Source organism: Pongo abelii, chromosome 16 (genome assembly GCF_028885655.2).
Source record: "Pongo abelii isolate AG06213 chromosome 16, NHGRI_mPonAbe1-v2.0_pri, whole genome shotgun sequence".
NCBI classification, from domain to species: Eukaryota; Metazoa; Chordata; class Mammalia; order Primates; family Hominidae; genus Pongo; species Pongo abelii.
Window position 1 is genome coordinate 91,397,228 of NC_072001.2, and position 19,600 is coordinate 91,416,827.

General features: G+C 44.7%; 1 long non-coding RNA gene across 1 annotated transcript in view; it reads right to left on the reverse strand.

Annotated features, from left to right (window-relative positions):
* Positions 1-5,620: 5,620 nt before the first annotated feature.
* Positions 5,621-19,600, reverse strand: part of LOC129050191 (uncharacterized) — a 66,470-nt gene continuing 52,490 nt past the window's right edge. Inside the window, exon 4 of the long non-coding RNA XR_008513746.2 lies at positions 5,621-5,703. This is a non-coding gene — a long non-coding RNA (uncharacterized LOC129050191). The remainder of the gene's footprint in view (positions 5,704-19,600) is intronic.

Consider the following 19,600-nt stretch of genomic DNA (forward strand, 5'->3'; position numbering starts at 1 on the left):
CTTTCTATCTATCTCTATATCTATCTCAATGGATGATTGCAAATGAGGACGAGGCTCTAGACTGCACTAATACAGTAGCCACTAGACACATGCAGTTATTTCTATTTAAGTTACTTTAAATGAAAGAAAATTAAAAATTGGTCAGGCATGGTGGCTCACGCCTGTAATCCCAGCACTTTGGGAGGCTGGGGGGTGGGGGTGGTGGATCACCTAAGGTTGGGAGTTCGAGACCAGCCTGACCAACATGAAGAAACCCCATCCCTATTAAAAATACAAAATTAGCTGGGCGTGGTGGTGCATGCCTATAATCCCAGCTACTCAGAGGCTGAGGCAGGAGAATCGCTTGAACATGGAGGCGGAGTTTGCAGTGAGCCGAGATCGTGCCATTGCACTCCAGCCTGGGCAACAAGAGCGAAACTCCATCTCAAAAAAAAAAAAAAAAAGGAAAGAAAATTACAAATTCAGCTCCTCAGTTGCACTAACCGCATTTCAAATGCCTGCTTGCCACAGCACAGGTAGAGAACAAGTTCACAATTGCAGAAAGTGCTATGGGATGTGCTGTTCTGTGGAGCCCACACTAAGGGAAGTCTGGCCCTCAAATAATGCCATGGGGCAGAGTCATCCCCTCCCCTACTGACCTTTAAACAAACATAATGTGAGTGAATAGGAAATGACCTTTGATTGGGTGCAATTGCTGAGGTTTTGAGATTGTTTGTGACAGCAGTCAGTACACCCCAACACCAGCCACTCAGCTGCCTTAAACACTCCAGACACAGTACCCTGGCTTGTCATCTGTGCCTCCTTCCCTGGGCCCCAGAGAGAAGCACAAGGGGTCAGGATTTCAGCCGCTGCATTTCTGACCCTTCCTTCTTCCTACGAAGCTCTGCAGCTCTTTGTATCCCTCTCCCAACCTCTGTATTTCCCAAACTCTTTTCAGCTTGATTGCCAAATCCATTACTACCTCTATTATCATTTACTTAATATCTTTTCAAAAACAGGCTCTCTTTTTAATTTGAATAAATATATTGACTAAAGACACTTTGTGCAACTCTTTAAATGGGGGCAGACAAGTCCCAAGATCTTTAATCAGCAAGCTGGAGACCCAGGAGAATTGATGCTATAGTTTCAGTCTAAAGGGGGGGAAAAAACCCCGCCATGTCCCAGCTCAAGGCAGTCCCAAAGGAAATAATTCCCTCTTATTCTTGGGAGAGTCAACCTTTTTGTACTCTTAAGGTCTTCAACTGATTGGATGGGGCCCACACAACCTAGGCAGGGCCATCTGCTTTACTTAGTCTTCCGATTTAAATGTTAATCTCATCCAGAAACACTCTCACAGATACACCCAGAATAATGTGTGACCAAATATCTGGGCACTCTATAGCACAGTCAAGTCAATGCATTAAATTAACCATACATTTACCACAATTAGAAGATACAATACAACGAAAACCTAACACTATGATTAAGTCCAGCTAGAATCTGTCGCCTATCAAAGGCTCTGGGTCTGAGGTCTGCTATTTTTTGGTCTATTTAAAAGGGAGATGAACAAGTATTGGGGAGGTGTTAAAGATTAACTAATACCATGATGAGACTTTCACCTTAAAATGATCAGCAGGATTGTAAAAGAATCTAAAAAAGAACACCTTTCCCACAGTGTGATCAGCCCTCCAATGTATATCCATATCCCACATCAGATGAGCCCCATTGCACTCTGGAGGGATCCATGCCCACTTAGTGGCCACTATCCTAGACTATGGTCCCCTGAAGGCCAAGATCACATTTAAATGGCAGTTGTATATCTCTTGGTGCCTCACACATAGGAGCCACTTAATAAACAGTAAATGAGTGAAGATATGGCCAGGAACAGTCTCTGACCTAGTTGGCGGTTTCTGTCAGAAGCAGAACATCATGACAAAGGAAATAGGACTAAAATGTTAAACCACACTAAAGGTTCCATCTACCAAATCGCCCTGTGGCACACTGGGGCAGGGCTGTGTCTAAAGGAATTAAAACATTCAATAGCTCCAGGGCCAGATTAAGACATTCTGAGGCCCTAAAGTATGTCCCACATCATCCAAAACACCAGAATGTATTTTTACAGACAGAACATTGAACATTTATATCTAAATACAAATTAAAGCGGCATATATACAAAATATAGTGTATTAAGATAGAAGAAAGGGAGGGAGGGAGAGAAAGGAGAAGGAGAGAAGGCAAAGAAATGGAAAATGAAAGAGGAAGAAATGAGGAGAAAGGGAAAAGGAAAATGGCCTGTCTGATATTTGACCATAGCATCTCCCCTGTGTGAAACTCTTCAGTAATTTTTTTCCCTTTATAATAGGGACAAGGCCACTCTCCTTTTTAGATACACAAAGTTTTGGATCACTTATATCTAAATCTAGCCCCCCGAAGACCACCCAGTGTCTGCAGGTCCCCACAGGAAGAGTCATGCACACTTATGGACTACCCAAGGGCATCTTCAGCTGACGGGGCCTTAATGTCACCCAGGACTCCCTGTTCTGGGGGAATTTTCAAAGGTAGATACAGGGCTCCAGGAGCGATTTTCAAATTTTCTAAAAAACCTAATAGGTATTATATATTTTCCTGCAACAAAGCCTAGTAAATTACCTGTGGTCCCATAGCAGGGTCCTGTACTTATCTCTAATATATCACATCATTTTCTTGCCTGTCTCCCACAAAGGTGTGTGAGCTCCTTGCAATTGGAAACCATGCATTTGACTGATTTGACTTTTTAAAAAAATATCCTCAATGCCTGGCACATAATGATCCTTAAAAGATGTCTGATGAATAAGTGGCCACTGGATGAATGAAACAAATAAATGTGATACTACACTGTTTTCATTGCATACTTCGCTGTATATATATATATATATATATATATGTATATGTGTGTGTGTGTGTATATATATACCTTATATTAATCAAAATGTGAAGGCAAATTCATTGGTAGTAAACATAAATTATTTTGAAGGAAAAATCACTCCAAACAAATAAAAAAATAATGAAAATGGTGTTAGGGAAGAAAGAGGCTGGGATCCTTAGATAATGCACAGATATGTGTGTCCCCACACATGGCCTAAGAAGCTCTAATCTCCCCCAGAGGAAGCTGGACCCTGGGGACACAGCCTGCTTCTAAGCCACCAGCTCCTAAGGCAGTATTTCTCAAAGTGAGGTTTGGAGGCCACCAGCATAAGAATTGTGGGGAGATCTGTTAAAACACTGATTCCTAAAACCTGCACCAGACCCAGAAAGTTGGAATATCTGACACCAGGATTTGAAACCCTACATTTGTAAGTTCTTTGGGTTACTCTTAAGCATATTCAAGTTTGAGATCCATTGCCCCAAGAGTGCCTGGGCAAATCCCATTCAGGCCACCTGCCACCCAGGGCTGGGGGTAGGCTCAGAGCAGCTGTGTCATCCGCACATCCCAGCTGTGAGTGCTCATCCCTCACCTGGGACCCATAAATGTTGTGTTGGAGAGGAGATGTAGTGAGAACCAGGCGTAAATCACGCTGCTCTGCCCCTCTTTCCACCCTCTGCCTTCCCTTAAGGAAGGCCCGGACCCCAGGGACTGCTCACCGGGTATTTCAATAAACTCCAACTGGCCCTTTATCAGATGGTCCAGTCAATTAGAACTTCATCAGGAATCAATTTGTGAGGCCCAGCTGAGATGTAACTATAGATCAGGGCAATGGCAACTGATTAGCCCACTAATGGAATATTCCATTGATTAATTGAGTATTTAAATCTTTCCGAGAGTGGCTGTGCTTGCTGCCATTGTCACTGGATGAAAGGGGTAGGAGAGTGTCGTGCAGTCAAAGAGGAAGCTGATGGTTCTTTCTTCATTTAGCAGCTCTCAGCAAAATAACGGGTCAGCCTCAGGTTCTCAGAAAGCAAGAACACTGCAAGGTCTTTGGCACAATGTAGAAACCTCCCACCAGCTGATTGAACCAATCAGGGGATGGTAGGTTTTAATTCGCTATTTTTCTGCAAAGCTGTGTGCTGGGGACCTCAAAGAAACATCCATGCCAGTGCTTCTTATAAGTTAGAATCGCCTGGAGATTTGCTAAAACACAGATCCCTGAGCCTGCCCCCCAAGTCTGATTCAGCAAATTTGGGGTGGGGCCTGAGAATCTGCATTCCTAGCAGGCTCCCTGGAGAAGCTGGGGCCACACTTTGAGTAGCACTTACCTACATTTTATAAACATATATTTTAGCAAACAGAAAGGACAGACATTATCTGATACCTATTTGGGTCGTGCTGGAGTCTGAAATTTTAAAATACACATTATCCATGACAATGCGGTATTGACGATAATTATAAGATCGTCATAACGTGCTACATTCACACAAAGGCAGATGTATACCGTACATCTTGCTGGGGCCCTTGATTAAGAGTGAGGTTTGGTTTGGGATTTCTATCCTGAGTCCAGTTCTTCCTAGCTATGTGACCCTGGATAAGCAACTTAGCTTTTCCCTACCCAGGTTTCCTTAGTCTGAGGATGCTCATTCCTGCGATGTGGTAAGAATGCACATAAAGCGCTTAACGCGATGCTTGGCACATAGTAAAAACTCAATAAACGGAAGCTATTACTATTATTACCCTGATACCCAATGCCTAAAAAGGTCTCAGAAGTCAGGTTCCCTTTGGGGAAGAGTGATGTGATTGCTGTCTGCGGAGAAGCAGATGCATCTGCTTAAGGGATGGAAAGAGTAGCAGGAAAGACCGTTGCTCCCAGCATCTTCACTGTGCTAGGTCTTTCCCACAGTGTGGCTGTGAAGTTTATGATGTACAGACTGCCAGGGGCCGGAACCAAATTTCCCAGAACAGCTGGCAGATGGTGAGGGAAAAGGAAAGAAGAAAGGCAACTGGCATTCACTGAGGCCCTACTGTATGCTATGCTCTTTTTAAATAAGGGATCTACTTAATCTTTACTGCAACCTGAAGGGGTCAATATAATTATCCCCATTTTTCAGATTTGGAAACTGAGATACAGTGAGGGAAAGAGATTACTTCCAGACAATTGGCTGGTGGGCTGGAATTGGATCCCAAATTTGCTTCACTTTGAGTTTTGCGTACTTTTCTTTTTTTTTTTTTCGAGACGGAGTCAAGCTCTGTCGCCCAGGCTGGAAGTGCAGTGGTGCAATCTCTGCTCACTGCAAACTCCGCCTCCCAGGTTCACACCATTCTCCCACCTCACCCTCCCGAGTAGCTGGGACTACAGGCGTCTGCCACCAGGCCCGGCTAATTTTGTTTTTGTATTTTTAGTAGAGATGGGGTTTCACCGTGTTAGCCAGGATGGTCTATATCCCCTGACTTCGTGATCTGCCCACCTCGGCCTCCCAAAGTGCTGGGATTACAGGCGTGAGAAACCGCACCTGGCCAGATTTGTGTACTTTCCATCACACCACACCATGGGTGTCATTGCAGGTGGAGGGGTGACTTTGTGGGTGACGCTATGCCATCACACATGACTGAGTGAAGGTGTATATATACACATCATACAGGCAGATGCAAGCCATCTGTATTCAAAACACACTGGAGTAAGTTATTCTAGTCACTCAGAATTCAACCTGTTCCCCTGAGGACTTTCTTACCAGTAGGGGCCACCTTGTGGAGTATGCTCCTTCTCTGACAAATACAGATTGCTTCACTCGTCCTTAAATTTTCATTTGAGTGACCTACAAAACACAAAGAATGACAGTGGTTCTTGAATTATTTTAGCCTGTAAACTACTTCAATGGGGGGGGGAAGATCTCATAAGCTACCTATCATACAGCTCCTCAGAAATAATGGTGTCACTGACACTGCTTTTGATGAATCACCCATGAGTGATGTCTGGTTTTCAAAAAATACAAGAGGTAAATTATTTATCCATGCCACACCAAATTGGACCCACCGTCATCTGATAAAAATTAGTCCTAAAAAAGATGTACCCATCAAAACGTGAGGGCCTCTCACACCTGTGGCTGAGAATCCGAATGCTCTGATATCATCTTTTCCCCAATGACTTGAGTACAAGTCTTGGAAGGTAATAAAAAGTCAGATGGTAAGAAGGATGAATTGGTCTGTCCTCAGCCCCAATTTTCATGAACACGTTTGCCCACATCATTATTGCCGTGTGGGGGCACCCATGAAATGAACCAGTGAATTATTTTTAGTGTCATATAGGATGCATCAAACTCAGCATCCAGAGTGTTGATTCTAAGCAGCCTCTTCCAGTAACCAGCTGGTGACCTTAGCAAATCGTCTGTCACTATCTGGGTCACACTGTCTTCAGTCCTAATGTCCTGTGATTTTAAAAGATATTCCCCATCTGACAGATGGGATTTTAGGGGCCCTGCCTCGCAGTAAGGAGCAGCACCTGCCCTAGACAAGGATGTTTCCTCAAAGGGTAATTTGAGCCTAAGCAGCAAGTATGGCATAGGCTACTTTTTCATAGCCAAGTGGAGGGAAGACAGGAACAGCATGAAAAATTCAAAAAGCAAAGATCAAAATTTAGCCAAGGGTGTCAGGCCACGCCTCAGCTAAGCCTTTTGCAGACTTTGCCCCATGTCCTGTGTGGGTTGTGAACCCTGCCAACTGCAAGCTCATCCTGGCCAGTCCCTGAGCCAACAAGAGCCAGCCAGCCATACAGCTTGTTCAGACCTCCCCCTACTCATATGAGACAGGCTTTTAGAGGTGGTCTAGGACTTGAATACCATGTTCTAGGTGGGCAAGGGGCTAGAATAACTCCCTGAATGCTTTTAAGAGGGTAATGCTGTAACCTCTTTGCCTAGCACACACGGGGTGACCTTGTGTCCTGGCACCTGATTCCTTGAACCCACTCCAGTTCTCATCAAGAACTGAGCTCTAGCCTGACCTTCAAGGCTATTTCCTACCAGTCCCTGACTCACCACAAGAAGGTGGTAGACGAGCTGGACATAATAGCCAGGGCTCCTTTTCCACCACTACAGAGTTCCACATGCTGATGGTGGTAGTTGGGTTCTGAAGCCCAGTGATGAGGCTTTTGGCCGCATGTAACAAAATGTCCCATAAAAATTAATCAAGAAGGGCATTTAATTACCAAACCTAACAAGAAGTCACAGAACCAGGAGCATTCAAAGATCTATCCAGTGGTTCAACAATGTCATCAAGGAACCAGGTTCTTTCTTTCCTTCTGTTGCCAGCATCAATTTTCTTAAGGTGTGTATCCTCATGGTGTCAAGATGACTGCTGTGGCTCCAGGTATCATATCCTCACACCCCATATTCTTAAGAAGAAAAAATGGCATTTTATCCTCACATATCTCTTTTTACCAGGGAGGAAAATCTTTCTTGGAGATCTCCCTGCACATTGCCCCATTGGTAAAGATTAGATCCCATTGTCCATGCTCTGGATGCAAGGGAGCCTAGTAAGGTGAGTATGTGACTTTCTAACACTTAGAGTAGAAGGCCAACCCTAACAACAAGAAGGGATTTGGGATACAGAGAGATCTATTATGTAGGCAACCAGCAGTGTCTACCCTACCTGGTAAGTTGGGTGTTTGCCTGGATAAGGTCGAGCCATAGATGTCTCTTAGACATGTGAAATTGAATGAGTTTGGAGTTCTAGGATGGTATAAGTATTAGAGAGATGGTATAAGTATTAGAGAGATGATGGTATAAGTATTAGAGAGATGATATAAGTATTAGAGAGATGGTATAAGTATTAGAGAGATGGTATAAGTATTAGAGAGATGGTATAAGTATTAGAGAGATGGTATAAGTATTAGAGGATGGTATAAGTATTAGAGAGATGGTATAAGTATTAGAGGATGGTATAAGTATTAGAGAGATGGTATAAGTATTAGAGAGATGGTATAAGTATTAGAGAGATGGTATAAGTATTAGAGAGATGGTATAAGTATTAGAGGATAGTATAAGTATTAGAGAGATGGTATAAGTATTAGAGGATGGTATAAGTATTAGAGAGATGGTATAAGTATTAGAGAGATGGTATAAGTATTAGAGAGATGGTATAAGTATTAGAGAGATGGTATAAGTATTAGAGAGCCAGTTTTGATGCAGGATATGGAGGACCATTCCAGACATAAAGCATATGACAGGCAGGAGTGACAGACCCACAAAGCAATGCCTATTGCAGCTAGGGCTTGAACAGTGATGGGAATCAGGGCTGCCATGCTGCCCAACTCCAGGTGATGCTATGCACATAGGACACAATTGATACTGCACTAAGAAGGTGCACATGGACCTCTGTGCTCATTGGTGAAGACAGAGTAAGAAGAAGGGCTTGATCTCTAGAACAATAAAAAGCCACCGTGGAACCTTTGACACTGCCCCAGGTCTCTGAGATCTCCCTGCAGATCCTCACACCCTAAGCATCTACTCCTTACCCCCAAGTCTGCCGCCATGCTCAGCTCATTTACATCAGGCAAGAAATGAAAATAATCTCAAATCTGGTGGATCAAACCTCATGAATAATCTCTGGTGAGCAAGAAGAAACAGTTACTTTTTGCATCCCTCCTCCCTCGCTCCACCTTCCTACTTTTAGTCCCATTAGGACATAGGTGGGAAATAAGTGAGTCCTAGAGAACAGCAGAAAAGAGATCAATGCGGATCACTGGGATTAAACTGAGGGTGTGGCCTCTCCAGTAAGATGTCTTTGCCAGCACTAAGGCCCAGGCTGGAAAATAACCATCCCCACTTGTGTCAAGATCTGTAGGAGTGACAAAACGAGCTAAGGGCTCGCTCAGGGAAAAGCTCCCTGGCCTCTTGGAGGGCCTGCTCTGTTTCTTACACCAGGTGGCTGTTAGATTATGCATAGTAGTGTAACTAGCAAAAATGAGCACGCCCTAATACAGTCTAATGTGGCCCCTGCTCTTCATGGTTTTCCCCTGCAAGTGATAAAAAGAGCTTCCCTGCTTTCTCCTATAAGAAGTGGAGTAGATTTGGAAAAGGAGTATGAGGTTCTGAGTGGTGAGATGGGGCTGAGGACAGATGGCGTGATGTGCGTGGTGTGTGTGTGTGTGTGTGTGTGTGTGTGTGTGTGTGTGTGTGTGTGTGTGTATGATTTGTGTATGTATGTTGTGGCTTTAACAGAGCCAAGCATGGACACTATGTGGCCATGCATGGGGTTTCCACTGCTCCAAGTACTGTCACAAGAATGCCCAAGACAGCTGCAGAATCTACTGGGCTGAGATGACAGCCCCTCTTATACCCACTGAGCTTGACTTTGTTCTCTCAAGTTACCAGCCCCTCCGCTCCTGCAACCCACACTTCCACATGCTACTTTGGGGCTGAGCCTTGGGCTTCTACACAAGCCATTGGCTACTCTGGCCCAGGGTGTATGCTCTTTCAGGGGCCCTCTGACCTCCAAGAAATAGGTGTTGTCGCCTGCATTCTGCAGAAGAGGCATCATGTAACCCTCCCAAGGCCACACAGCTAATGAGTGGCTGAAGCTGAATTTGATGTCTGATATTTTTCTCTTAAAAGTTCTTCCTTAGGGCCAGAGCCCCATTTTCCTTGGGATAAGAATGGAGGTTCTCTGGGCGCCTGAGGGTAATAGAAGACAGATGCTTTGCCCACATATGTCTGGTACATTTTTGTAGCGTGAGAAGCTCTCTTCTCCCATAGCAACCACTTGGGGTTTTCAGCTGCTAACCCTGTCCTCCAGGACAACAGTAGTCTAGGCTAGGCAGGACCACATTCCCACACCCCACTCCAAACTCTTTGTCTTAATAAATCCTGGATCCCACTTCTTTCTTCCCAGCTTCTCATTTATTTTTCCAAAGAACACAATAAGCACAATTGATTTTAAAATAAAAATCTCTGGCTTATGCACAGAGGCATTATTCAGAAAGCTTAAAAATGATGAAGCAGCATTATTTCCCATTATCTTTACTTTGTAACCTTGCAATTGAAACACCGCAAGACCAGGGTGGCCTTCCTTAATGGCGTCACGTGTGGGCAGCTGTTTCAGGTGGGCAATGTATATGGCAGTGCCTAGGTGTCCTTGGCTCAGGACAAACCACAAAGGACAAAGGCTCATAAGTCAGCAGAGCTGGAGGAGGCCTTCAGCACTATTGGGTACAACTTCTCCCTTTGCTAGCCGGGAAACGTGAGGGTAGTTCCATCCAAGAGGAAAGGAGACCTCGGGAATTTGTGAGTCAGTGTGAGCAGAATGCTACACGGAAGCCCAGAGAATTGCGCCAGAAGAGAAAAGTCGGCCTTCCCTTTGGGGCAAAGCAAATCTTTTCTGTATCAAAACAATCCACCCTGAATGAAGCTTGTGTTTTCCTCTCTTTCAAGTGAATGAGGTGGTGGAAAGCCTTGCTGGGAGGACTTAGAAAGTCAACCCTGGGAGGGTAAAATAGCTGTACAACAGGCAGAGAGAAAGCATCTTTGAGAGGGTGGGCAAAGTGGACCTTTGTGCCGTGTGTGTCTGAAGACAGTCTAAGGGAAGGGAATGTGATTAGGTTCTAAGCTCCAGGACCAGCAGGTGCCTGAACTAATCCCAATCCCATGCAGCTGTGCAGATGCAAAGCACCTCCAGAGGTACCATTCGAGGATACTATTAATACTTCCTTGGGCATGGAGCGTGAATGAGGGAACATGGAGTGAAAGGGAGATGATATGCAGGGTTGGCAAGAATACCAAATTGCATTGCAGAATTAATTACCTCCCCAACAGAGCCTGTTGCACCCTGCTGTGGGCTCCCATCATACTGTTTATACTTATGGTGGTACATGTTGCAGTCCACCTTAAATTATTCTAACTTGGTTTAACACTGCCTTGTCTCTCCACCTACAAGATGAGGGCAGGGTTCACATCTTATCAATGCTCAATGACCCACACACTTGGTGATCTCAAGGATCTGCTAGGAGTAACTGTGGCTTGCACTAGAAATTGGGTGGTGGTCCTGACTGGCCTAGATTGGGATGGTTAGAAGATTTAACAGATCTCTAGCAGGGAGGTGGAGATGATGCCAGGGAGGGTTAGCAGAAGGCCAATGGGTCTCTGTATTTGTCTGTTTTTACACTGCTGATAAAGACATACCTGAGACTGAGCAATTTACAAAAGAAAGAGGTTTAATTGGACTTACAGTTCCACGTGGCTGGGGAAGCCTCACAATCATGGTGGAAGGCAAGGAGGAGCAAGTCATGTCTTACATGGATGGCAGCAGGCAGACAAAGAGAGAGAACTTGTGCAGGGGAGCTCCTCTTTTTAAAACCATCAGATCTCATGAGACTTATTCACTATCACAAGAACAGCAAGGGAAAGACTTGTCCCCATGATTTAATTACCTCCCATTGGGTCCCTCCCACAACATGTGGGAATTCAAGATGAGATTTTGGTGGGGACACAGCCAAACCATATCTGTCTCCCAAGGTAGCATATGCATCAGTGAATTCATAAGAGTCCAGGATCTGGTCCTCAAACTGAGAGGTTCAGAAACTTGATGTGTTAACACAGAGAACTGATCTGTCAACTAGGGACAACTCACATCAACTGAGTTCTTTAGATAGATATATAAACTGGACTCTAACTTATTAATTTGCATTGAAAAATACTGTAAGCATAATGGTCATGCACACTAGAGTGCCTGGGTCTTGCCAACTAGGGCAATTTCTCTTGGTCAAAATCCTTCCGTCAGCATTTAGACACACTGAAGTCTCTCACCTAAAAAAGAACAATGAACACAATCTAACGCCCCTGGGCCTCACATCCAGTTTCTATCCCCCCTCTCTCTCTCTCCTCCCTTTCAAAACAAAAGTGCTATAAAGAATTGTTCATTGTCATTGTCTCAGTTTCTCCACTTCCCATTGATTTCTCAATCCACTTCAATGTGACATCCATCCAGCAGTGACATAAGTATCTAAGTAACCAAGATACTTAGTTACCAAGGTGGCCTGGAAAGCAATCATCCAGCCATAGAGCTTGGCAAGGTCCTACATCCCCCTGCTGGTTGGGAGGTTGACTTTTGCTACTGAATCATGTGGAGGTCTGTAGGTGAGCCAGGGAGAGAGACAATGAACTGGGGCTATGGGGGATCATTCAGGGGGATTGGGGTGGTAGCTATTTACCAACCAATATGTAAGTATTTCCATGTGTTCACACAGCATGGCTGTATCATTTGGTATGGTGTGAATACCAGACTTGCTCCATCATTCCACATAAATAGCTCTTGCTAAGCTCATCAAAGACTTCCATGTTGCTAAATGTAGTAAGGATATTTTTCAGTCCTCATCTTACTTAATTTCTCAACTGCATCTGACTCTCTTAACCATTCCTTTCTTCTTGAAACACTCCTTTCTCTTGTCTTCTCTGGCCTCACACTTTCCTGGGTTTCCTCCTACAATGTGGGCAGCTCTTTTTTAATCTCCTTTTCTAGCACATCCCATTCCGCCTGGCTATTGAATGTTGTAATTCCTAAATGCTTGGTCTGAAGCCACCTCTTCTTTCAAGGCTATTCTTTCTCCCTGGACAATTGTATTCATGCCCATGTCTTCAATTCTAATTTACACACTAATTAAGTTGTATTTTATATTATCAGCCTAGAACTTTCCTCTGAGCATCAGCTCTAACCACTTGAGTGTCTCAAAAGTACTTCAGGAGGAGATATTTATGAAACACATATTTGATACAGAACTTGTATCCAGAATACATATTTTAAAACACTCACAACTTGATAATAAGAAAACAAGCCTAGTTTTCTTTGTTTGTTTTTGTTGTTGTTGTTGTTGTTGTTGTTGTTGTTTTGAGACAGAGTCTTGCTCTGTCACCCAGACTGGAGTGCAGTGGCATGATTTCGGCTCACTGCAACCTCTGCCTCCCGGGTTCAAGCAATTCTCCTGCCTCAGCCTCCCAAGTAGCTGGGACTACAGGCATGCGCCACCATGCCTGGCTATAAACCTAGTTTTTAAATAGGCAAAAGATTTGAATAGACACTTTATGTAAGAAGATCTACAGATGGCAAACATGAAAAGATGCCCCACATCATTAGTCTTTAGGAAAATGCAAAATAAAATCACAACGAGATACCACTTCACACCTATTGATACAGCTAAAATAAAAAAAAAAATTGACAACACGCAGTGCTGGCAAGGACTTGGAGCAGCTGGAACCCTCATGAATTGCTTGTGGGAATGCAAAATGATACAGCCATTCTGTAAAGCAATTTGGCAGTTCCTCCTAAAGTTAAACATATACTTTCCATTTGACCCAGCAATCCCACTCTATTTGTTACCGCTATTTGTCCAAGAGAAATAAGAACGTGTGTTTACACAAAACTGTATGTATATGTTTATTGTGCCAAATATTGGAAACAATTCAAATGTGCTTCAACTGGTGAATAAATAAGCAAACTGTGATACATCCATGCAGTGAAATAATATTTACCAATAGAAAGGAACAAACTACTAATACATAAAACAACAAGGATGAATTTCAGATGTGTTACCCTAAGTGAAGGGGAGATCTATCTTGAAAAGCTACATATGAGATGATTCCATTTATATGAAACCAGGAAAAAACAAAACTCAGATAGGAAACAGATAGTCAAAGAAAAGGGCACCAGGAAACTTTTCAGGGTGATGAGAAACGGGACTGGTTACATAATTCACAGGGTCCAGTGCAAAATGAAAATGTGGAGTCCCTTGTTTAAAAATTATTAAGAACTGAAAGACAGTGACAGGATACCAATACCATTCAACCAAGCGTGGGTTCTTCTATGTGCGGGGTGTGCACAGGTCCCATGCCCAGGAAAAGGGCCCTGGATGAAAATGCTGTATATCTTGATGGTGGTGTGACTACCTGGTGCTACGCATTTGTCAAAACCCATAAAAACACACTAGAAAGGATGAATGTTACCATGTGTAAATTAAACCTCAATAAACCTGACATGTTTTTAAAAGACTCTTGTCACGAGGAAACCCGACGTTAAAGTGGGCTGAGCTTCATCACACAGACATCACACACATCATCACACAGAAAGACAGGCCTGTACCCTTCAAACTGCACAAGAAAGCCAGGGAAACAGTGAGAGAGTGTTTCAGACGCAAGGAGACCAAAATGACATGGCAATCAAATGCAATGTGTGTTCTTGGACGGGATCTTGGGCCATAAGGAGAAAGGTTGTTGAGATGGTTGATGACATTTGAATGGGATTTGTGGCTTCTTTCCTGATTTGGGGCTTGTGTGGTGGTAATGAAGGAGAGTGTCTTTAGGGGAGCATTTGAGGGCGTTGGAACAAATGTGATTAAATGCTAACTACCGGGGAAGCTGAGAAAAGGGAAGTCAAGAGATTTTTGTACAGTTCTTGCAGCTCTTCTTTAAGTTTGAAATTATTTTGAGATAAATTATTTCAAAATAAAGTATTTTTTAAGTACTTCAAGATCAGCAGGTCAAATTCATGACTAGGAGGCCAAATCCATGACCTCCCCAAAATCTCCACCCCTAGAATTGATTCTCTTCCAGTTTCCTTATCTCAGGAAGGCCCCACCTTCAATGGGCTCTGGGAGCCAGAAACTCCCCTGATGCTTCCCTCTTCTTTCCTGACCCCTGCTTACCTTCCAGCTTCATCTGGCCTCCTCTCCCCATCCATTTCTTACCCCTCAGCAGACTGGCCTTCCGTCCATCCCAGGGACCACACACAAGCTGTCCCAACCCCAATGTCACATCCTCAGGAAAGCACCTACCACTACCAGCCCAGGTCAGGTCCTGTGCTGGGCACCTTGGAGCCCTCGGACCTTCCCCTCTATGGGTGCCTCGCAAGCATTGGTTTACATCTACCTGCACCATTCTACGATTCTTCAATCCACATGTGTCTCTCATCACCAGGTTACATTTCCACAAAGCAGAGCCGGATCTGTTTCTGCTCACTGCCATCCTTGGCACTGTGCTTTGCACATGAGAGATGCTCCATAAATATTTGCTGATGGAGGCATGAAGGAGTGAATGAATCCTGGCACATCTATTTGGAGGAAATTGTTCCAGTCAGGTTGAAGCCAGGGCCAAAGGAAGTGAGCTAGTTGTGAGATCAGAAGGCTAAGACAGATTTCTGTTAGTTTGCTTTCTCTCTATCCTGGCCTCTGAAATTCTTCTAGGCAGTGCAGCCCCTTTCTGAGGGCCTCTCTTGCCACACTTGTGCTCATTTACCCAGCCCCCTAATGATCAAGCTTGACCTGTCCTGTGACCTATCATTTTTGCCTGTCTCTTATCCACATTCATATATGTATGTGTATATATATATATATTTTTTTCTCATGCATATGTGTCTTTTGTGGGGAGTTTAACTCTTACCAGGCCATTGAATTTTCCTTTATTAAATTCTAGGGCACCACATGGCAGGGCATGAGTTCCAGTGGGAGGCCCCATGCCAGTGTTCCCCTTCTCTTCCCACTCCCAGCTCATTCTCACACCACAAGGGACCTGATGCACTCCAGCCAGTAAGTTCTGCAAAGCCCAACTCTGTCCACAGCCCCAGCACTTGCCCCCGGACACCACATGGGGCTGGACATGCATACACCAGTGAATCCATCAGGGAGAGGTGGGCCAGGAGTAGGAGGCATACACAGGCCCTGGAAGTAGGCTTGGGAAGTGTGGTCAAGAGGAGAGTGTGGCAGGCAGATCACCTGAGCCCAGGAGTTCAAGACCAGCCTGGGCAACTGGGGTGGGAGGATTGATGGAGCCAGGAGGTCAAGGCTGCAGTGAGCCATGATTGTGCCACTGCACTCCAGCCTGGGAGACAGAGCAAGACCCTGTCTCAGAAAATAAGAGAGTGGGGGTTCTAGAAGGTGTGTCCCACCAGGTCTAAGGGCAGTACCGCCATATGCCACTGTCTGTACTTCCTACTGTGGCACTTTATGTGCTGGTATTTGGTACACTTATTTAGAGGGGAGCCAGGGATCCTGCACAGAAGGTAAGACTGACGGGGCTGGAACATCCATGCCTAATTGATACTGAATGTCGAGGCCCACCTTCATTAGCAGTGAGGTCTGAATATAAGGCATTTTTAAAGTTATAAAAGAATTTTAAAAGCATAGGGGCCCAGTCCAACTCCTTTATTTTAAAGAAGAGTTGTAAACTGAACCTTAGGAAGGCTTAGTTTAGCCTTAGAAGCCTTAAGTGACAAAGCCCCAAAGTTGAGCCTCTAAGTGACAACAATGTGACTGGAACCCAGGGTCCAGATTATCGCTGAGTCAAAACCAAAGTGCTCCTCCTACATCTTTGACTATTCCAAACATGCTCACCTGGGGGAAGGTATACTGAGGGAGAGGCATCAGTTAAACTGTTTGGGCACAGAAGCCCAGGAGTCATGTTGTCGCAGAGCAAATGCTGCCTTGAGAGAGAGGTGGGCGCATGGGGCAAATTAATCTGTCATGCTAAATTTGATGTTTCTCATCTGTAAAATAATGTCATAGTTGGCCAGAATTCACCTGGTTTGATTTTGGGAAGATTAAAATAAAGTCTATGCATAGTAGTTAGCATAGTGTCTGACATACAGAAGAAAAGCTGGATAAATGTGAGTCGCTGTATTTTGTATGACGGTAAGGAGAATGATATTAACAAAATATTGCTGGTATCCTCAGGCTCCAGGGAACAGAAGGTTAAGCATGAACTGGAGTTGCTAGGTCCATTATCGGTATAGGAAGAGGCTCTTGAATCTCAAGTACTATGTTTACAATTTGCTCCCAACCATCTTGCTGAGGCAATTAATTTATATCATCTCTGTTTTCTCTCTTTAATATCTCCCCTCCCCTTAATCAGGCACTCAAAGCAGGTTCATCTATTTTGCTAGTCTTTTGGTTTTATTTTTTTCTAACATACATTGTTTTATGTCTTATTAACCATCACTTTTATCTTTATTAATATTCTTTCCCCATTTTCTTTGGGTTTATTTAGTCATTCCTATTTTAATTTCTGAAGATGAGTGCTTAACACCACCCCTTTCTCTGGGGGAAGGAAGGTCTTTCTTCACTAGAAGTGAAGGCATTAGTAATAAAGGCGTTTAAGGCTATTAATTTTCCTCTGTAAACAGCTTTCACTGTCTCATAGATTTGGGGACTGCAGGAGCTGAAGGACTAGCCTTCTCCCACAGCAGTCCAAAGCTCAGGCCTGGGAGGGCTCAGGGTGTCTGGATTTCAGCCTAGGTGCAGAAGCCACTCTGAGCTTCCAGCTAGCAACTGGGCCAGGGCTCAGGCTGAAGAATTATTTCTGAACACAAGTAAACTTTTTAAAACACTGATCACAAATTCAAAATTAATAATTCTAAATTAATAGCTGACATGTTAATGTGTGGCCTCTTGTCCTCAACACTTTCCTTCCTCTCCCCTCAACCTGCCTGCCAGTGTCCATGCCTACACTGTCTGTCCCTGGGCTTGGACACTAACTCCTAATGATCTCTGCTTCCAGCTCCTGCTTCACGCAGTTGCTCCTGAGATCTTTCTAATTCACAAATGCAGCCTCACGATTCCTCTACCTAAAACCCTTCAGCAGCTTTCTCATTACAGGATAATTGTTAGCGCCACACACACCACCCTGTGTCTGAACTCCTGCCCACCTCTCACCTCGATTGCCCTTCCTCCCAGACTTCACGCAGCCTTATCCTTCATCCTCCAACAGAACCAAGCAATGCGTGGTGCCCTGTACTCCTAGCTTGGTGCATAGCTCCATCCCTTTGCATCCAGGCTGCCTTTGCCCACTGTGCCCACTCATGTCTCCCCTGCCAGCCCCTGTTCTGCAACCATCTCATCTGAACTTAGGAGCCCCCTGCTTCAGAAGCCTCTCCAGGCACCCTCCCTGCCCCCTCCCTGCTCCCTGGCAAAGCGCCCCTCAGCTCCCACAGCCACGTGGACATGGCCCTTGACTTTTCCTCACCACAGTGCATTGAGATAATCTATCTGCTTGCTTATCTGTTTATCTGTCACTTTACTAATGACCAAACACAATGTTTCCTTTTACCTGGGTCCCTAGTCCTTCACTCTGATGCTGACTCTGAACTCAACTGATGAACATCTCTGAGCCATGGGCCTCGAGGGTTTTGCAGCTTGGGCTTTGGAAACAAAACACTCACACGTGCCCAGAGCAGATGCAGGTCCCTTTCGGCCCTCACACTCTGCCTCTACAGCTGGGAAGGACAACAGGTGGCACCCTCTGGTCTCCACACAACATCAGGTCCTCCATGACACTCAGACAAATCACTTTTTCATTGAGGCAGATGAGGTTGGTTAAGGCGTCTGGATTTTATTCAGCACTTACTATTGGGCAAGAAGTTTTTAGGGGGTACCTTCTTTAATCCTACAAGGTATGATTCCCATTTTCCATAACAGGAAGGTTGAGGTTTAGAGCAGTATTTCCCAAACCTCGGTATGCACAGGAATCACCTGGGATCCTATTAAAATGCAGATTCTGGGCAAGTGGCTCACACCTGTAATCCCAGCACTTTGGGAGGCCGAGATGGGCGGATCACCTGAGGTCAAGAGCTCGAGACCAGCCTGGCCAACATGGTGGAACCCCATCTCTACTAAAAATACAAAAAAAAAATTAGCCAAGCATGGTGATGGATGCCTGTAATCCCAGCTATTCGGGAGGCTGAGGCAGGAGAACTGCTTGAACCTGGGAGGCAGAGATTGCAGTGAGCCCAGATTGTGCCACTGCACTCCATCCTGGGTGACAGAGCAAGACTCTGTCTTAAAAAAAAAAAAAAATGCAGATTCTGACTCAGACAGTCTGGGTCAGGGCCTGAGAGTGTGCATTCCTAAGAGGCTCCCAGGTGATATGGATGCAAAGCCCATGGACCGCCCTTTGAGTAGCAAGGGGTTTTAAAACTGTGTGCCTCCCTCCTTGCCATAGACTTCTAGAGCAGCACTACAGAACTTTCTGCAGAGATGGAAATGTTCTGTCTGGGGGTGATTGCTCACACCTACAATCCCAGCATTTTCGGAGGCTGAGGAAGAAGGATCGCTTGAAGCCAGGAGTTCAAGACCAGCCTGGGCAACAAAGTGAGACTCTGTCTTTACAAAAAAATAAAAAATTTTAAAAAGTATTAGGTGTGGTGGCATACACCTATAGTCCCAACTGCTCAGGAGGCTGAGGCAGGAGGGTCACTTGAGCCCAGGAATTTGAGGCTGCAGTGAGCTATGATCACACCACTGCATTCCAGCCCAGGTGACAGAGCAAGACCCTGTCTCTAGGGAAATAAAAAAGAAAAAAGAAATGTTCTATAGTCTGCACTGTCCAATGTGGTAACCACATGTAGCTAGTGTGACTAAGGAATTGAATTTTTAGTTTTACTTTAATTCACTGAAATGTACTTAGTTACATGTGACTCGTGGTCGCCACCATATTGGGTCAGTGCAGTTCTAGACAAAGCCGAGAGGAGGAGGGATTACAGCAAAGACCTGCAGAAGCTGAAGGACTAGCCTTCTCCCACAGCAGTCCAAAGCTCAGGCCTGGGAGGGCTCAGGGTGGCTGGATTTCAACCTAGGTGCAGAAGCCACTCTGAGCTTCCAGCTAGCAACTGGGCCAGGGCTCAGGCTGAAGCTGCCCATCTGGACACTGAGAAAAGACGAAACGTGTTTTGCAGCATGTTATACTT